A 20,810-nucleotide genomic window follows, 5' to 3' on the forward strand; every position below is an offset into this window, starting at 1 on the left:
CTAATCTGAGAAGTGTTGAAGAAACCAGCTGCTTAACTGTTCTATTCAAATCACTGTTGACAATGCAAACACAGGCTGGAGAAACAGAGCTACACTACAACAGGGGGTAATGCGAGAAAGTCACTCTTCTCCTTTCACCTCAAGCCCCCTTCTTGACCCTTATGTCACCCTCTGATTAGAGCACATTTCACATAAAATGTTCAAGGTTTTAATATGGTGTATCTTGCAGCACTATATTCATGTTTGGTATCATTTTAAATGTCTCTGTGTGATTGGTAAAGTGGTCTTAATTTTACAGTAATATATCACTGGTATATGTTGATTTGGTTTTTGACTTCTATAAGATCTTGATAAGATGCTCTCCCTCCTAAGAGATGGTTAAGTCATCAAATTCACCAGGCCAGGGTTTCTGTGACATTTCTATTGTCTTGAATTTATGGCTGTTTGTTTTGACTTGAGTATATAAGGTAACGTGTTTTAGGACGGGGGGAGATCTTGTAAAAAGACACCCCATTGCAGCATCTCTGAGACTTATGCTGCAATGTACTTCTCTGGTCAGGTATGCATCTATAACTCTTTGATTTATCTTTGATTAATGGATGTTATATTGTTATTCTCATATTTGAATTTGCTTCCTGATGATTTATTATGTAATTGGCAGAATACAATTTTACCTGACAAATAAAATGTTAAGTTTTGATTAATTCTGGAGTTTTGCGAATTCATTGTATCCAGTAGATTACGAGGAGTCTTCATTACCTTTATAGTATGACATAAATTGAATTGATTAATAGGCACATGTAACCCAGATTACTGAAGGGTTATATTTGTACATTTATAAAATAATATAAATGATCAGGGGATAAAACAACATATAACTGTGGATTCATTGTTCTAAAATGTTCTTAATAAGAAATAAATTGTTTAAAAATAATAATGTGAAATATTCACATGCTATTGGTTTAGCCAATCAGTGATGTGTGGGAGGGATTTGCGCTTGCTGACGCAGTGGGAAGAGATTGCCAGACTGTGGAGGAGGAGAGAGTGAGATCGCTAGATTTGATGATTTAAACTGTGAAATCAGATTATAACTTTGAAACTAGTTTGAGAAACTTACAAAAAGCTTTCATAGAGAAGTATTTGAAGAGGATTCCATCGTTAAATTGTTCCTGTGACGATCGATGGGAAAATTGCATCATTGTGTTGTTGAGGAGTGAATATATGGACATGGTGAGTTTAATTACTTTGTAAACAATCTGAATTTAATGTTAAATGACGAACAAACACAGTTTGTAGAAAAACAAGAGTTTATTTTGCTGTTGTGTGATATATACTGTATTTAGTTGTCTCCACGTGTTATTATTTCCCTTCACGTGTATGTTCACATGCATATCGCCTTGTATACATGCCTAAAAAAAAAGAGATACAGGTTAATTGTAATGATTAATATGTTATTTGCTTGTATGTGGAAATACTTACCTGATATGATGATATCATTGACTAAATGTAGTCATGCTTTTAGCCTTTTGTACAGGTCAGGTTTTTTTCTTTGGTGTTTTTGATTGAAGACTGATTCACATTGATGGCGGGCCAACCTATTCGGACACTAGAAAAGGAAATTGGAAATTCACCCTACTGAACCAGGAGAGTACTTTAATACTTTTTATTTTTCCAGCTCAAGGTAAAAGACTGTTTTTTTTCCGTTTCTGGATAGAGACTGTTCGTGTTTTTTTTTCCTGACAACTGATTAAGAAAAAAGACTAATACCAGCGCACGGACACTTGGAAATCAAACTATTTTCCTTTTGAAGTGAAATGAGAAATACTGAGTTTGTTGATTCTGAACAAGTGGTTTTCTTTACATTTTCAATGTAATTTCAATTGAACTTTATTTTGTTTTATTGTGTTTTAATTGTTTATTGTATTTTGTTAATTTTATTTTGGGGAAAGATCTGCAGAAAAATATATCTATAAACATTTCAAATACTTACCTATATAGTGGTTTCTGTCATTTTTCAGCAAATGCTCATTACCTCCAGTAGTCGAATTCTAGGCTTCTGATGTCCAGATTGATTTGATAGTGTAACCTGTTACATAAAATTGGCGAGCCCAGCCAGGAGGTGGTGCTGTATTGCTGAGAACTGACAGGTGATTAAAATACTATTGGTGTTAATCATTTCACTGTTAAAATGGATGTAGTTATGCAAGAAGGTATCAAAATCCCAAATGCTATTATAATTAGTGGGGAAACTGAGACAGCGGATAATGAAGAATTTATGAAAATCTTGCAAAAACACGGTTCTATTGTTAGATCGGTTAAAATTCAAGACCCTGAATCTGAGTTTAATCAGGATGTGATTATTGAATTTGACAGTGGCAGTGCTTTACAGTCTTTAGAGCCCCTGTTGCCATATACTTACCAGTTGACTAGTGATCCAAATATCACTTACTTAGTGAGATCCTTATCCAGTGTGTACACTCAACAGTTAGGGGGTAGTGCTACCAAATCATACCTAAAGGGATTGAAAGAAATCGCAAAACTTAGTGGGGCAAATTTTGAAGCATGTTGAGTGAAATGCTAACAGAAATAAGTGCTGTAGTTCTTCCTGCAAGCTCTGTATCTGAAGCTCCTGACAAACCCCCTATTACACCATCTGGTCAAGAGCCAATTAGTGGCAAAACATCTCCAGTTATGGCTCAGCCTAGCAACGAAGGAAACCAGGAAATGCATCAAACTGCTGCTCATGTCGCTGATTCTTCAGTTCTTACTTCCCCCACAATACTTAACCCACCAGAAGTACAGAGGTTGGTTGTTGAACATGTGGTGAGGAGTGGAGAAGGTGTTGCCCAGGCACACATACCCATGCGACTCAGACTGTTTTCTGGTAGGAAACCTCGCCCTGCTAATGAGACAGATTATGACACATGGCGTTCTAGTGTCGATCTCGTTTTGAAGGATCCTGCAATATCTGATCTTCATGGTTCAAGAAAGATTCTAGATAGCCTTTTGCCCCCAGCTGCTGATGTCATTAAACAACTGAGCGCTGACGCTGCTCCATCAGCTTACCTGCAGTTGCTAGATTCTGCCTTTGGTACAGTCGAAGATGGTGATGAACTTTTCGCTAAATTCATGAATACCTTGCAGGATGCAGGAGAAAAACCTTCGGCCTACCTGTATAGGCTTCAGGCAGCCTTGAACATAGCCATCAAGCGTGGTGGTGTGTTGGCCAGTGAAGCAGACCGACACCTTTTGAAACAATTTTGTCGGGGCTGCTGGGATGATGGTTTCTAATTGATGTTACGAACCGAGGAAGATAAACATACTGCAAAAACCATTCGTATGAAGCAACATCTAGGTAGTTCCAAGCAGCGTGCACTGATGAACACCCAAAGGATCTGGGTATGCGATGAACCTAAGCAAAGTACAGATTGCAATGTGTTGTCATTAGCAACAGAAGCTAAAGAGCTTAAAAAACAGATAGCCACTCTACAGAGCCAATTAGCTAAACTCGCTACTAAATCTGAGGCCCCAAAGAAACTGGCATCACAAACCGTAGATCGGAAAGACAAAAAATCAACCAAGCCAAGTGTTGAATCTACAATGCCTATGCATTATAAACAAACTGACAAACCCAGGCCATGGTACTGTTTTCAATGTGGGGAAGATGGCCACATTGCCTCCTCCTGTGATTCAGAGCCCAACCCAGAACTTGTGGCTGAAAAGCGTAAACTTCTGAGGGAGAAACAGTCCCAGTGGGAATCCCAAAACAATATGGCAAAGGCTGCTTTAAACCAGAGCCAGTTCCTGTTGCGGGACAGCCAGGGACTGAAACATTAAAGTGTCCCCCTAAAACTAAAGCTTCTATGCAAAGCCATAGTTCGAAAATAAAAGATGGCAAATTACCCAGAGGGTTGGTTGGTGAAAGATGCATCGCACAAGTCACTATTTTAGGGCAGAAATGTAACTGTTTGATCGACACAGGCTCCCAAGTTACAACTATTCCCTTATCCTATTATGACCAACACCTTTCAGAAACCCCCATCAATTCCATCTCTGATTTGTTGGAAGTTGAAGGTGCGAATGGCCTTTCTGTGCCAGTGAAATCACTTCCTGCTTTGCTACTGTTCGGACGTCTTTGCCCACTGCTCCGCTCTTCGCACTCTTGCTTTTGTATCTTATACCCTAATTTTAACTTGAGCCTATCAGCACAGTGCTCAAACAACACGGCTTGAAGATCAGCATCGATTCTACAAACTTTCTGGAATATAGCTTTACTAACAAGAAAGGAATTACCGTCTAAACAATCCTCCCGCTACCAGCTATCAGCTGCTTACATTCCGGAGACGGTAAGGCACGGCTGTGAAAATGCCTCTGGATCGGATTAATTCAGATTCTCACTGCTGTACAAACTGCCACAAACTTCTACAAAAGATTGCAGTTCTTGAAACGAAGTTGCTTGCGATCCGACCAGAACTTCAGCTTCATTGTGGATTCTCTCAGCCCACAGCCGGTGAGTCCCATAAATCTGTTCCTGCTACTGTTTTGAGCACAGAAAAACAGAAAAGAACTGTTGAAAATGAGCATTGGCATAAACAAGGTGCGAGACCAAAGGGTACTCGAGGGGTCAGATCATACGCTGCCGCATTAGCGTCTTCTACCCCAAATACAGCTCGGACTCAAATACAGCTTCGGAACAGATATGAAGTTTTGAGTAATATGGGTGAAGAATCCCCAAATGCAGTCAGACAGAGATCGCATGATTCAGCAACTAATTCTGCATGGAACAGAGGCTCAAGGCCGACTAGACAGCGGCATTCTGCTCCGATCACACCTGAGATAAGAACACTAGTCGTAGGAGATTCAATAATCAAGAATTTCAGGAGCAGATCTACAATGACATACTGCTTTCCTCATGCAACAGTTTCTGATGTAAACAAAGAGCTTGAGGAAATTCTGAAAAAGCACAAGACGGCAAAACGGATTATCATCCATGTGGGGAAGAATGATATTCGGAAAGAACAGTCAGAACTACTCAAGAAAGATTTCTGTGAGCTCTTGGAAACAGTTGAGAGATTGAAGGTTCAGGCGTTCATAAGTGGACCACTCCCTGCAAGAGGGACAAATATGTTTTCACGGCTTCTTGGTCTAAATGTATGGCTACAGAAAACATGTAACAAGAAAGGACTGAATTTCATCGACAACTTCAATCTCTTCTGGAACCAAAGACAGCTGTTTACATCAGATGGCCTTCATCCAAACAAACTTGGTGCAAAGGTGCTAAAGGACAATATTTTTTTCTCCCTCAATCATCCATCAGCTGTGTATGCCACTGAACTGAATTGCAAACACACACCTAGCAAATGTTCGGATGACCACAGGACTTCAAATCAGCTCCTGAGTGGACTTGTGGCTGACGAATCACCCAAGGACAGTGATAATGCCACGCAGCCAAAACACCCAATGTTGATAGAGACACTATCAGTTGCCCTCTGCTCAACACAGGCAGACTGTGACGCATCAGAACAGCATCAAGTCTCGTCACTCAAAAATGATCCTCAGGAAAACATATTTCTGCAGACAGAATCTCCAGATGCACAGCCTCTGTCACCGGACACGTTCTCATTGTCACAATGTTCACCACTCTTGGGTTTTTCAAAAAAGATGGAGGAACTGGTATATGCTGGAACTAAACTTTCACACTCCATTGCCGCAAGCCCCCAGTTACCAACCAAAAAGCGGCCTGCTCCACAACCACCTATGAGCCCACCTGGAAGAGCCCTCCGATCACACCGCCAGGGCCCAAACAACAACGCCCCATCTTCAGCTGGTGAACACAAGAGCTCTCTGTGATGTGTGTCGGGGACCTGCTTAGATAACAGTGTCTTTATCAAATGTTTTCAGAACAAGCAGGAACCCAGTGTGTCTGTAGCTTTCTCTAAGCAGATATGTGTTGTGTTAAGTGACAGAAAACCAAAGACTTCATCAGGCCGTTTAGCAAATCATTCAAATCTGGTGTCTATTAAATGTAGATCTGAGACTACTATAGAAAAAACAGCTAAAACTGTTAAGTTAGCGCTTTTAAACATCAGATCGCTCAACAATAAGTCTCTTTTAGTCAATGATTTTATCAACACAAATTGCCTTGATTTTATGCTTTTAACTGAAACTTGGCTAGATGACAGTTGTAGTGCAGCAGTTCTGAATGAAGCAGCTCCTTTAAACTTTGACTTTTTGAGTGTTTGCAGAGCTAATAGGAGAGGTGGAGGCATCGCTGCCCTGTTTAAAGATGTGTATGAATGTAAACAAGTGTCATTTGGTGACTATTTGTCTTTTGAATATCTGAGTATAGCACTAAAAGGTGCTCCACGCATCTTACTAATCATTATCTACAGACCTCCAAAATATTCTCCAGCTTTTATTGAGGATTTTACAGAGCTGTTATCAATAGTAACCTCTGAATTTGATTATTTTAGTATTGCTGGGGATTTTAATATTCACATTGATAATCCAGAAATCAATGCTGTAAAAGAACTGATGACTGTTTTTAACACTTTTGATCTGACTCAGCATGTTCAAGGACCCACACACAATCGTGGACACACTCTTGATCTACTTATAACTAAGGGTTTACACATTTCATCAACTGTTGTTAAGGATGTGGCACTATCTGATCATTTCTGTATCTTTTTTGATATATTGATCACTCCAGCTATTAAAGACAGATCAGTCTCTGTCAGAAAGAGATGCATAAATGAGAACACTAGTGAGCAGTTTATGAAGGCCATATCGCTAGCACCAAGTATATCTGCAGATTCTGTTGATTCTCTCCTTGATTTATTCAATTCGAAAATTGAGAATGTCATAAATGACATCGCTCCTGTTAAAGTCAAGAAGATGACTGGCAGGCAAAAGGGATCTTGGACAAGGTCACCGAGAGTACAAATGATGAAAAGACAGTGCAGAAAAGCTGAGCGTATGTGGAGAAAAACGAAACTAGTAGTCCATTATAATATCTATAAAGACAGTCTTCATGCCTTTAATATGGAACTAAACACTGCTAGACAGACTTTCTTTTCAAGCCTTATAAACAGCAACTTAAATAATGCTCGTACACTCTTTGCAACGATAGAGAGACTCACAAACCCCCCCAGTCAGATTCCCAGTGAGCTCCTCTCTGAAAGCAAATGTAATGAGTTTGCTCATTTCTTCACTGATAAGATTAATAATATCAGAAAGGCAATCAGCTCATCCAATCAGCCAAGTTGTGTCGATATCAAACAAGCTCAACCACAACTTAAGAAATCAGACACTATGTCTGATTTCATGGCAATTAACAGCAAAATCTTAGAAGAGACTGTGCAAGTTATGAAAACATCAACCTGCAGTCTTGACACGCTCCCCACATCATTCTTCAAAACGGTGTTTACATGTTTAGAAATGGATCTTCTTAAAGTGGTAAATGCTTCACTTCTATCAGGGGTTTTTCCAACCTCACTTAAAACTGCAGTTGTTAAACCCCTCTTGAAGAAGAGCAACCTGGATAACACCCTATTGAGCAATTACAGGCCAATCTCAAATCTCCCTTTCATTGGCAAAATCATTGAAAAATTTGTTTTTAACCAGGTTAACAAGTTCTTAAACTTCAGGGGGTGTTTAGACAATTTTCAATCGGGGTTCAGAGCACATCACAGTACAGAGAGCGCTCTTATAAAGATAATCAATGATATACGCCTAAATACAGATTCAGGTAAAATAACAGTGCTGGTATTGTTGGATCTCAGTGCTGCATTTGACACTGTCGATCACAGCATACTTCTGGATAGGCTGGAAAACTGGGTCGGGCTATCTGGCACGGTCCTCAAATGGTTTAGATCTTACCTAGAAGGTAGAGGTTACCATGTCAGTATAGGTGACCATAGGTCGAGGTGGACACCCATGACGTGTGGAGTCCCACAAGGCTCGATTCTTGCACCTCTCCTGTTCAACCTTTACATGCTCCCTCTAAGCCAAATAATGAGAAAGAACCAAATCTCCTACCACAGCTATGCTGATGACACTCAGATCTACCTAGCCTTACTGCCTAATGACTACAGCCCCATTGACACCCTCTGCCAATGCATTGATGAAATGAGCAATTGGATGTGCCAAAACTTTCTTCAGTTAAACAAAGAGAAAACTGAAATTATTGTGTTTGGAAACAAAGATGAGGTTCTCAAGGTAAATGCGTACCTTGACACTAAAGGTCAAACGACAAAAAATAAGGTCAAGAATCTTGGTGTGACTCTTGAGTCAGATCTGAGTTTCAACAGTCATGTCAAAGCAGTCAGTAAATCAGCATACTATCATCTCAAAAACATAGCAAGAATCAGATGCTTTGTTTCTAGTGAAGATTTAGAAAAACTTGTTCATGCTTTTATCAGCAGCAGGGTGGATTACTGTAATGGACTCCTCACTGGCCTTCCTAAAAAGACAGTCAGACAGTTGCAGCTCATCCAGAACGCTGCAGCCAGAATTCTAACCAGAACCAGAAAATCAGAGCACATCACACCTGTCCTCAGGTCTTTACACTGGCTGCCAGTTACATTCAGAATAGATTTTAAAGTATTATTACTGGTCTATAAATCACTAAATGGCCTAGGACCTAAATACATCACAGATATGCTCACTCAATACAAACCTAACAGATCACTCAGATCTTTAGGATCATATAAACTAGAAGTTCCAAGAGTTCAGTCAAAGCAGGGTGAATCGGCTTTTAGCCACTACGCCCCTCGCTGCTGGAATCAGCTTCCAGAAATGATCAGATGTGCTCCAACATTAGGCACATTCAAATCAAGACTGAAAACACATCTGTTTAGCTGTGCCTTTACTGAATGAGCACTGTGCTGCGTCCGACAGATTGCACTATCATGTTTTTCTCTTCTTCTTCATTCTTTTATATCACATTTTACCTGTTTTTATGTTTTGTTTTGTTTTTATGCATTTTTGTTATTTGTTTTTATTTTTATTTTTATTTATTTATTTTTTTTTTTTTACTTGTTTCTTTTATTCTTGTTTATGTAAAGCACTTTGAATTGCCATTGTGTATGAAATGTGCTATATAAATAAATTTGCCTTGCCTTGCCTTGCCTTACATTGGGTACATAGAACTGAATATAACTTTTCCTGCAGAGTTTATTGGGACAAGTGTTGAATTACCTACTGTCGCTTTGGTGGTTCCAGAGCCAGAGTCTTGCACCATGCCTTTAATTATTATAGGGACAAATACTTTGGACACCCTTTATGATGAACACTTGAAAACGAGTTCTATGACCTTCCAGCCTTCCTTGTTTGGCTACAGAACTGTCCTGAATACCATCAGATTGCGGCACAAACATAATGCTGGTGCTCTTGTTCAAATATGGTTGAGGAGTAAGGTACCAGAAGTCATGGCGGCTGGCCAAACTGTCGTTTTAGAGGGCATTGCCCATATGCATGGCTTTCCTACTGATAAATGGATTGTTGTGGAACACCCCTCCATATCTTTCTTACCCGGTGGAATTGTGGTGAAAAATTGTTTACTTACTTTCCCTTCTAGACGATATAGCCATCTTCCTGTGGTTCTCACAAATGAGACTGATCACAATATCACTATCCCACAGAGGTGTGTCATTGCAGAGATCCATGCTTTGGAGTCAGTGCTTTCTTCTGACAACGCTATACCTAAACAGGGATTCCAAAGTGATGAGCCCAAAGTAATCAAAGAAGAAGAGTTCATTTTAAATTTTGGTGATTCTCCATTATCACAGGAATGGAAGGATCGAATCACAAAGAAACTTCGTGAGATGCCAGAAGTCTTTGCTCAACATGATCTGGATTTTGGACATACACAAAAAATGAAACATTGCATCATATTACATGATGAATCTCCGTTCAAACACCGCACTAGACCAATTCATCCACGTGATATTGGGGCTGTAAGAAAACACCTTCAGGAACTTCTTTTAAGTGGAGTCATACGCGAGTCAGAATCCCCTTTTTCTTCGCCAATTGTTGTAGTCAGAAAGAAAAATGGAGATGTACGACTCTGCATCGATTATCGGAAGTTAAATCTTCAAACAATCAAGGACGCATATGCTTTGCCGAACCTTGATGAGACATTTTCAGCTTTAAATGGATCCAAGTGGTTCACTGTACTAGACTTAAAATCTGGCTACTATCAGATTGAAGTTGCAGAGGAAGACAAACCGAAAACGGCCTTTGTGTGTCCCCTGGGGTTTTGGGAATTTAATCGTATGCCCCAGGGGGTAACCAACGCCCCAAGCACTTTCCAAAGGCTAATGGAAAAGTGTATGGGTGACATTAACCTGAAAGAAGTGCTAGTGTTTTTGGATGATTTGATTGTCTTTTCTGCATCCCTTGAGGAACATGAGAGACGTTTGCTACAAGTTCTTGGTCGTCTGAAGGAGTATGGGCTAAAACTTTCACCAGAAAAGTGCCGTTTTTTCCAGACCTCTGTTAGATACTTGGGTCATGTAGTATCCGAGCAAGGCGTGGCAACAGACCCTGAAAAGATTGAGGCTATAAAGACCTGGCCTTGTCCAAGGAACCTTAAGGAGTTAAGGTCATTTTTAGGCTTTTCAGGCTACTACCGTAGGTTTATTAAAGACTACTCACAAATAGCAAAGCCCTTAAATGAACTGACTTCTGGTTATCCACCCTTGAAGAAGAGTTGTAAGAAAGCTGAAAAGGAATATCAATACCATGATCCAAAAGAGCCTTTTGGCGGACGTTGGACAGCTACTTGCCAGAGAGCATTTGAAATCCTAATTGAAAAGCTTTCTACTGCTCCCGTCTTGGGATTTGCGGACCCCAAACTTCCTTATGTTGTTCACACCGATGCTAGCACCACAGGATTGGGAGCTGCATTATATCAAGAGCAAAATGGGAAGCAACGTGTTATTGCATTTGCTAGTAGAGGCTTGTCGTATAGCGAGGCCCGATACCCGGCCCATAAACTCGAGTTCCTTGCCCTTAAATGGGCTGTAACTGAGAAATTTCATGATTATCTTTATGGCGGCACATTTACTGTCATAACAGATAGCAATCCATTGACATACCTTCTGACGACAGCTAAATTGGATGCTACCAGCTACCGGTGGCTTGCTGCACTTTCAACATTCTCATTTCGGCTGCAGTACTGGGCTGGTAAACAAAATGTTGATGCAGACAGTTTGTCTAGGAGACCACATGAATCATTGCCAGAAGACCAGTTATCGGCAAAGGAGTTTGAAAGGATCAATAAGTTCGTGGAGTATCATACCATGGATACTGAGAATCCACAGAATACTGATAGAGATATAATCCGAGCTATTTGTGAGAAGCATTCTGTCCAACAAAGTGATGATTCTGGTGTCACTCTAGTGGAATCTTTGGCAATCCATCCTGATGCTGTGCCAGTATGTTTCGAACAAGAGGATAGTCTAAACGGATTAGCTGCTTTACCTCTCCTTATGAAGGAAGACTTGGCTGAACGGCAGAGATGTGATCCTGTCATCCGTGAGGTAGTGATGTGCATGGAATCTGGTGAAAAACCTCTGCCTGCATTACGACTAGAATATCCAGATCTTCCATTTTACTTACGAGAATGGGACCGTCTTGAGTTGATAGATGGAGTTCTGTAAAGACGACGACGAGAAGGAGACTCTGTCAATTTCCAACTGGTTTTGCCAGAGGATCTTAGAAGTTTTGCTTTGAACAGTCTACATGATCAAATGGGTCATATGGGAACAGAAAGGACGCTAGATTTGGTCCGTTCTAGGTTCTATTGGCCAAGGATGGGAACTGAAGTGGAGCACAAAATTAAGACTTGTAGTCGTTGCGTACGTAGGAAATCCTTGCCGCAGAAAAGTGCGCCCTTAGTAAACATTCAAGCCACAAGACCCTTACAACTTGTTTGCATGGATTTTCTTTCTCTTGAACCAGATAAGAGCAATACTCGTGATATCTTGGTTATTACCGATTTCTTTACGAAGTATGCAGTGGCCATACCAACGCCGAATCAGAAAGCAAGAACTGTTGCAAAGTGCCTATGGGATCAGTTCATTGTGCATTATGGTTTCCCTGAGCGGTTACATAGTGACCAAGGACCAGATTTCGAATCTCATACCATCAAGGAACTTTGTGCAATTGCGGGAATCCAAAAGATTAGAACAACACCATATCATCCTCGAGGAAATCCTGTGGAACGGTTTAACCGTACTTTGTTAAATATGCTCGGAACGTTGGAAGAAAAGGACAAAAGTCATTGGAAGGATTTTGTCAAACCCTTGGTACATGCATATAATTGTACTAAACACGAGTCTACAGGATTTTCTCCATATGAGTTGATGTTTGGCCGTCAACCACGGTTGCCGCTTGATCTTGCTTTTGGATTGCCATGTAAAGACTGTAAACAAGTGTCTCATTCACAGTATGTTCAAAGTCTTAAATCTCATCTAAAGGAAAGTTATGAGGTTGCTTCACAAAATGCGCGGAGGATTGCTGAAAAGAACAAAATCCGGTATGATAAACATGTAACTAATTCTTCTTTGGAAGTCGGAGATCGTGTTCTAGTAAGGAATGTACGCATCCGTGGAAAGCATAAGCTAGCTGACCGATGGGAATCTGACATCTATGTTGTTGTAAAACAAGCTGCTAACTTACCAGTTTACACTGTCCGGCCAGAAACAAAAGATGGTCCACTTCGTACTCTTCATAGAGATCTTTTGCTTCCCTGTGGATTCTTACCTGCTTCCAAGATCCCAGATCCAGTTGTGAGTAAACCTAATGTAAGACATAATACTCAGAAGAATCCTGATTCACAGATCCTTGACAGTTCAGTTTCTGTTCTTGAGATGGATAATGACATTCCTGAAATGATGTGTGGAGCTTATCCAATTGATGAGACAAGATTTACTACGGTTCACCAAGTGCTTAGGCCAAATGTCTCTGATGAGTTCCCTCATAACCCTGAGGTTATTCATTCACGTTCAGCGGACAAAGTAGCTCAGAGTGATCAAAGTAGTGACTTACCTGCGGATGTTCCAGAGCAAGCTCCATCTACTGAAATTATAAGAGAACACTTACCTGTTGGTGTTCCAACAGACTCCTTACCTGATGTCTCAGAGATCACGGAGTCAAGTCCAATTCCTGATGCAAAGTCAGTTAATGATCAAGAAAATTCTCAAGAGGAATGTAGTGGACAGACCCAGACCTCTGACGAGGAGGGGAATGATCTTTTAGAAGACCTTCCCAGACGATCAACTAGACAAAGAAAGGGTCCTAAAATGCTTACCTATCCACAGCTTGGAAACCCTTTAATGCACGTAGTGCATTCCTTTTTCCAAGGCTTAAACACTGTTTTGCTTAATGCATTGGATAATAGTGAAAGTCTGAATGATTTACCTGGGAAATCCTCCATACAGGATGTATAATATGTTAAGTTATTCTAAACTGTCACGAGACGTGCACAGTTAAGTGGGGGAGGATGTAACCCAGATTACTGAAGGGTTATATTTGTACATTTATAAAATAATATAAATGATCAGGGGATAAAACAACATATAACTGTGGATTCATTGTTCTAAAATGTTCTTAATAAGAAATAAATTGTTTAAAAATAATAATGTGAAATATTCACATGCTATTGGTTTAGCCAATCAGTGATGTGTGGGAGGGATTTGCGCTTGCTGACGCAGTGGGAAGAGATTGCCAGACTGTGGAGGAGGAGAGAGTGAGATCGCTAGATTTGATGATTTAAACTGTGAAATCAGATTATAACTTTGAAACTAGTTTGAGAAACTTACAAAAAGCTTTCATAGAGAAGTATTTGAACAGGATTCCGTCGTTAAATTGTTCCTGTGACGATCGATGGGAAAATTGCATCATTGTGTTGTTGAGGAGTGAATATATGGACATGGTGAGTTTAATTACTTTGTAAACAATCTGAATTTAATGTTAAATGACGAACAAACACAGTTTGTAGAAAAACAAGAGTTTATTTTGCTGTTGTGTGATATATACTGTATTTAGTTGTCTCCACGTGTTATTATTTCCCTTCACGTGTATGTTCACATGCATATCGCCTTGTATACATGCCTAAAAAAAAGAGATACAGGTTAATTGTAATGATTAATATGTTATTTGCTTGTATGTGGAAATACTTACCTGATATGATGATATCATTGACTAAATGTAGTCATGCTTTTGGCCTTTTGTACAGGTCAGGTTTTTTTCTTTGGTGTTTTTGATTGAAGACTGATTCACATTGATGGCGGGCCAACCTATTCGGACACTAGAAAAGGAAATTGGAAATTCACCCTACTGAACCAGGAGAGTACTTAAATACTTTTTATTTTTCCAGCTCAAGGTAAAAGACTGTTTTTTTCCGTTTCTGGATAGAGACTGTTCGTGTTTTTTTTCCTGAGAACTGATTAAGAAAAAAGACTAATACCAGCGCACGGACACTTGGAAATCAAACTATTTTCCTTTTGAAGTGAAAAATACTGAGTTTGTTGATTCTGAACAAGTGGTTTTCTTTACATTTTCAATGTAATTTCAATTGAACTTTATTTTGTTTTATTGTGTTTTAATTGTTTATTGTATTTTGTTAATTTTATTTTGGGGAAAGATCTGCGGAAAAATATATCTATAAACATTTCAAATACTTACCTATATAGTGGTTTCTGTCATTTTTCAGCAAATGCTCATTACCTCCAGTAGTCGAATTCTAGGCTTCTGATGTCCAGATTGATTTGATAGTGTAACCTGTTACACACATTTGATTATACATAGCCTTAGAGAGCCTATAACATGTACACCTTTTAATCATTTAACCACTGGAAGTAGCAAGTTGTATGGGCTTGGCTAAGGATCTGTTCTCTTTCATCATCTCGTGTTCGAGATCCACCTATGGGAAGGCATCCGTGCCTGACCTCTGCAGAAGCATCCAATTGCACCAAGTCTGTCTTGACAGACAGAAGCGCATGCCCAATGGCAGGTAAAGAACCGCCCCTTTACCTGTGCGCATAAATCATTCTGCACACGCAGCTATTCCTCAGTTAACATTCGCTTCTCGCTGACTCTGCAACTCTACAGCTCGGTTGGATTACTGCTGCTCATTTACGTGTCTTCAGGAGGACATATCTTTCGATCAGCCTCCACCAGACGTGACAGTCTGTTATCCGACCAGGTTAGTTGTGGTTTTCGCATCCCGAGCTGCCCACGCTCCTCTTACACCTGTCCCTGTCCACAGCTGCCCGCCTCGGATATGTCACTTTCTAAATCTGCCGCTTCTCCCGAGCACTCATCACGGGCCTGCCCGGCCGTGTGTGGCGGGCTTATTGCTGCAAAGGACCCACACCCCTTCTGTGTTGTCTGCTTGGGCCTCAAGCACGCTCAAGAGGCGTTGGAAACCCCGGAGAATTGCAGCCATTGTCTTAAATTACCGAAAAAACTTCTGCGGCGTCGTATGAAAGTTGCAGCAACTCAATGTGTTGAATTTTCCGATTCGGATGGGGGACATGGTGACGACAGCGCGCAGCCGGGGGACTCCCGGGGCGCTATGTCTCTCGACTGGGCTGACCAGCCCTATCCTGCGTTCCCCAAAGAGGACATCTTCGTGGGTGTTCCGCCGTTCGCTGATGAATCGGCCTGTTCTGGCGACGATGACGACGCGGGTCTTCTGGGTGTTTCAGAGGACGAGGAGGCCATCCCGCCCTCTGGCGCTCCCCAGATTCACACTCCCGCGACCGTACCCCAGTCCATCCTCCTAGATGTGTGTGAGCGAGCGGCCACTCGCCTCAACATCGAATGGCCAGCTCCACAGAGTGCCACCGACCAGGAGAGGGACATTTATGATGGGAAGTTGCTGGGGCCTCCACCAGGCCCGAGGAAACAACTTTTTCCCGTCCTCCCAGCGTGTGCGAAGCACATGAAGCACTACTGGGGCAACCCGCTCAACCTTAAACAAGGTCTCGCGGGTCTGGAGGTAAAGGATATGGCATCGATCGGCATGGGTGACCCACCCGTTATCGAGCCATCAATCGCTCGACACCTCAGCCCCATTCAGGGCGGGCTACTCGCCCCCCCGAAACCGGTCCTGCCAAACAAAATGGACCGCTTTTCTGCCTCTGTTCACCAGGCCGCCTATAGGTCCTCAGCCGTAACTGTGAGGGCTCTTAATGTCTCCTCGCTCCTCTCCGCTTACCAGGAGGAGCTGTTGGATGACTTGGGACAGCAACTGGACAAGGGAAGGAGATTCTCACAGTTAACGACCTCGTTCTTAGTAACGCACGTCAGGCCGTCCAAGCCTGCGGGCATTCCATGGCGCTTTCGGTGGTAGGAGAGCGCGCGCTCTGGTTGAATCTGTCGGGCCTCCCTGACAGTGAAAAGAGGCGGATTGCGGGCGCCCCGGTAGAGCCCGGACAGGCTCTCTTTGGCCCCGCTGTTGCATTAATGCAACAACGCTGCGACGACAAAAAGAAGGAGGATGAAGCCTTCAGATTATGTCTTCCTAGGAAAGCGGCTCCACGCCAGGTGCCCCCAGCGCGCGCCCCTATTCCCCCTGCCACAGGGCGGAATTTCCATCAGGGCAAGGATAAACCTCGCACCAGACCCCCTCCGCGACAGGGCAACCATCCTTCCGCAAAACCTTGGGGAAGAACAACGCCCGCTGCAGCAAACCCCCTTGGATCCGAAACGCAAGCGGCCGGCCTGATGTTCAGCCAATGGGGGCGCCGAGTCTGTGTTCACAGGCAACAAGCCCTACAGACTATTTTCCTGCCCCAGAGCTTCTGTCCAAAAGACGGAGAATAGCTCAAAAGGAGGTTGTCCACCCCATGTGTTCAGTGGACGTTGTGTGTTCTCGCCCCAGGTTCAAGGGGTCTGTTGTGAGGAAAAGTGTTCAAGCAGTGTCACCACACCGTTCAAACTTTGTTCCCCTCACTCAAATAAAGGCTTCGGCCCATGTGTTCCTAAACACAAAACACACAAAATACACCTCAAAACAAACGAATCAAATGAATTCGTTCCCAAAAGAACACATTTCTGTGAACCCCTGCATGTCACCCCTAGTTTGTCCACTAGAGGGCGCCATTGCACCAGAAATGAACAAACTGGCCGAATTTGCAGTAAGCAGTTCTCCGGTGTGTGTGGGGTCACTTGCGAATCAGGTAACAGCCTGGCAGTCTGTGTCAGCACCCGAATGGGTAATTCACACAATAACCAGGGGATACAGGCTTCAGTTTGCCAAAAGACCCCCGCGTTTCAACGGAGTTCTCTCTTCTCAAACAGAAGAGAGCTCTGCTCACATTCTGAAAGACGAAATCTCTCTCCTGCAGAAGGGGGCGGTTCGAGTGGTACCCCCGCACCTGATCGGGCAGGGGTTTTACTCTCGTTATTTCCTAGTTCCAAAGAAAGACGCCTCTCTTCGTCCTATTTTGGATCTCAGAGTGTTGAACAAACATTTGAGGAAATACAGCTTCAGAATGTTAACACACGGTTCTCTCTTACGCTCAGTAAATCAGAACGATTGGTTCACATTGATCGATCTGAAAGATGCTTTCTTCCACATAAGCATCTATCCTCCGCACATGAAATTTCTCCGTTTCGCTTACCAGGGCGTTTGCTACGAGTTCACAGTTCTTCCGTTCAGGCTCTCACTAAGCCCGAGGACGTTCTGTCAGTGTGCGGAGGCAGGGCTTGCGCCGCTGAGAACAGCTGGTCTCAAGATCCTGACATACATAGACGATTGGCTGATCATCGCGAGAGAAAGTAATTCAAAATACTTTCCGTGTGCTCACTCACATCAAAGCACTCAGTTTCCGGGTGAATGTGAGCAAAAGCAGTTTCACTCCATCCCAAAATGTGACTTTTCTGGGACTGGAGCTGAATTCAATTACGATGCGCGCGCGCCTGTCGCAAGAGCGCATTCTCTCTCTTCTGAATTGTCTCTCACAATTCAGGGAAGGAGCAAGGGTACAGTATCGTACATGTCTCAGACTACAAGGTCTCATGGCCTCGGCTATTCATGTCCTGCCACTAGGTCTTTTGAGAATGAGGGCGTTCATGAAGTGGGTTTTATCTCTTCATCTCAGCCCGTTATGCGATCTCTCCCTGTATGTCACAGTCTCGCGCTCGTGCACAACAGCGCTGCGACACTGGAGGAACGCAGAGTTTTACGCTCATGGGAGCCCCCTCGGGGCTGTCATGATGCGCAAAGTGGTAACGACAGATGCCTCGCTGACAGGGTGGGGCGCCACACAGGAGGGCAGGATAGTGAACGGCGTGTGGTCCCACACACTTCACTCAGCCCACATAAATTATTTGGAGCTTCTCACTGTGTGGAAAGCTCTAAAACATTTTCTGCCCCGCCTGCAGGGGCATCATGTGCTAGTGCGGTGCGACAACACTACAGCTGTAGCACATATCAACCGCCAAGGGGGGATGCGATCCTCCAAGCTCCACGCCTTAGCTAACAAGCTTTTAGTATGGAGAAGGCAACATTTTCTGTCGTTACGGGCGACCCATGTCCCAGGCGTTTTGAACAGGGGTGCAGACCTTTTGTCAAGGGGGAACCTACTCTACGGGGAGTGGCGTCTCCATCCTCAAATAGTGGGCCTGCTTTGGAAGAGATTCGGCCAGGCAGACGTCGATCTCTTCGCCTCGCGCGAAAACGCTCATTGTCCTATGTTCTTCTCGCTACAGGACGAGGATGCCCCCCTCGGCATGGACGCACTGGCTCATCCATGGCCCAAGGTGCTGCTCTATGCGTTCCCTCCTCTTTGCCTAATAACCCCAACCCTATTCAGGGTGAAGGAACAAGGCTTGAGACTGATCCTGATAGCACCGAGGTGGCCCAGGGCTCCATGGCTGGCAGAGATAATCCCTCTTCTACATGCACAGCCATGGCCCCTCCCTTTACGTACGGACCTCCTGTCCCAAGCGAATGGGAAAATCTACCACCCTCGTCCAGACAGGGTGGCTCTCTGGGCTTGGCCCGTGAAAGGGCAAACCTAAATACACTGGGGCTTTCTCCACGTGTTATTGCAACTATTCAGAACGCTAGAGCCTCCTCCACACGATCCCTTTATGACTGCAAGTGGCGCGTGTTTGAGGAATGGTGTGAGGAGCGCAGACTGATTTCATATCAGTGCTCAGTCGCTGATATTTTGGGCTTTCTGCAAGGCCTTATGGACTGTGGAAAATCATTTTCTACAATCAAGGTCTATCTAGCAGCCATCACTGCATGTCATGTAGGGTTTGATGGCAGCACGGCTGGGCAACACCCTCTTGTTCGTAGATTTATGAAGGGTGCCCGTCGTTCCCTTCCAGTCACTAGAAGAGTTGTTCCTGAGTGAGACCTCTCCATGGTGCTGGATGCTTTGACTCACCATCCTTTTGAGACCCTAGAGGCTATTTCTCTGAAGCATCTGTCTTTCAAGACAGCTCTGCTGCTGGCCTTGGCTTCAGCTAAACGTGTCAGTGATCTACATGCACTCTCTGTTCACCCCTCGTGCATTAAATTCTCCCTCAGTGGAGAAAAAGTTTCTCTCAGGCCTAACCCGGCCTTTATGCCAAAATGCTTCCCTAATTTTTCTTGTGAGGGGGTAGAGCTTTCCGCTTTTCACCCTCCTCCATTGTCCTCCACGGAGGATCAGAGGCTTAATGCTTTATGTCCTGTTCGAGCTCTGCGGGCCTATATCAACAGGACCAGCTCTTTTAGAAGAAGTGACCAACTCTTCATTTCTTGGGCCCCCCCAAACAGGGGGAATCCCATTTCTAAACAACGCCTCTCTCATTGGCTTGTGGAAGCCATCTCTCTGGCATATGAATCTAAGGGAGTGCGGCCTCCAGGGGGCCTCAGAGCACATTCCACTAGAGGCATGGCTGCTTCTTGGGCTCTATTTAGAGGGGTTTCCTTGCAGGACATTTGTGCCGCTGCAAGCTGGGCCTCTCCACATACATTTGTCAGATACTACCGTCTTGATGTTACTCAGACTCCGGTAGCTCATTCTGTCTTAGGTGTGGGCTCTTTGTAGCCCTGTGCCGTATGCTTTTTACAACTTTTTGAGCCTAGTTGGTCTAACTTGGCTTAAATTTGTCCCTAGTGTTATCATACCCTCACCTGACACAAATTATATACATTTTATATGTACAAATACATATATTGTATATATATATATATATATATATATATATATATATATATATATATATATATATATATATATGCTCTAGCATATTGTGTTTTCAGGTGTTACCACATGCTTTGTGACATGTCATGCACCGCCTTTCAGGAGACCGTCCGCTGGCTTGGTGGGCCTCGCTGTGAGTGTATTGGGCAACCGGGGAGCTGTCCATATCTCCCATAGGTGGATCTCGAACACGAGATGATGAAAGAGAACAATAGGTTACTGTCGTAACCCCGGTTCTCTGAAACATCGAGTGGAGAGATCCACCAAGTTTGCCCCGCTTGCTGCACGAGAAGCGAATATGCTCACTGAGGAATAGCAGCGCGTGCAGAATGATTTATGCGCACAGGTAAAGTGGCGGTTCTTTACCTGCCATTGGGCACGCGCTTCTGTCTGTCAAGCCAGACTTGGTGCAATTGGATGCTTCTGCAGAGGTCAGGCACGGATGCCTTCCCATAGGTGGATCTCTCCACTCGATGTTTCAGAGAACCGGGGCTACGACAGTAACCTATTGTTTTTTTAAGACTAGGTAAGCGTTACTGCGACCAGCTTATTCAAATATAGTTAATCCTGCATCCTCTGACTATTTTCAGAGTG

The 20,810-nt window shown here is 43.2% G+C and overlaps 1 long non-coding RNA gene across 1 annotated transcript; it reads left to right on the forward strand.

Moving 5' to 3' along the window:
* Positions 1-1,024: 1,024 nt before the first annotated feature.
* Positions 1,025-1,993, forward strand: LOC147842334 (uncharacterized). Its single transcript, XR_015498982.1, has 2 exons — positions 1,025-1,230; positions 1,535-1,993. It is a non-coding gene; the product is annotated as an uncharacterized LOC147842334 (long non-coding RNA).
* Positions 1,994-20,810: the final 18,817 nt, after the last annotated feature.

This window comes from Danio rerio, chromosome 9 (assembly GCF_052040795.2).
Source record: "Danio rerio strain M-AB ecotype USA chromosome 9, GRCz13ab, whole genome shotgun sequence".
Classification (NCBI taxonomy): Eukaryota; Metazoa; Chordata; class Actinopteri; order Cypriniformes; family Danionidae; genus Danio; species Danio rerio.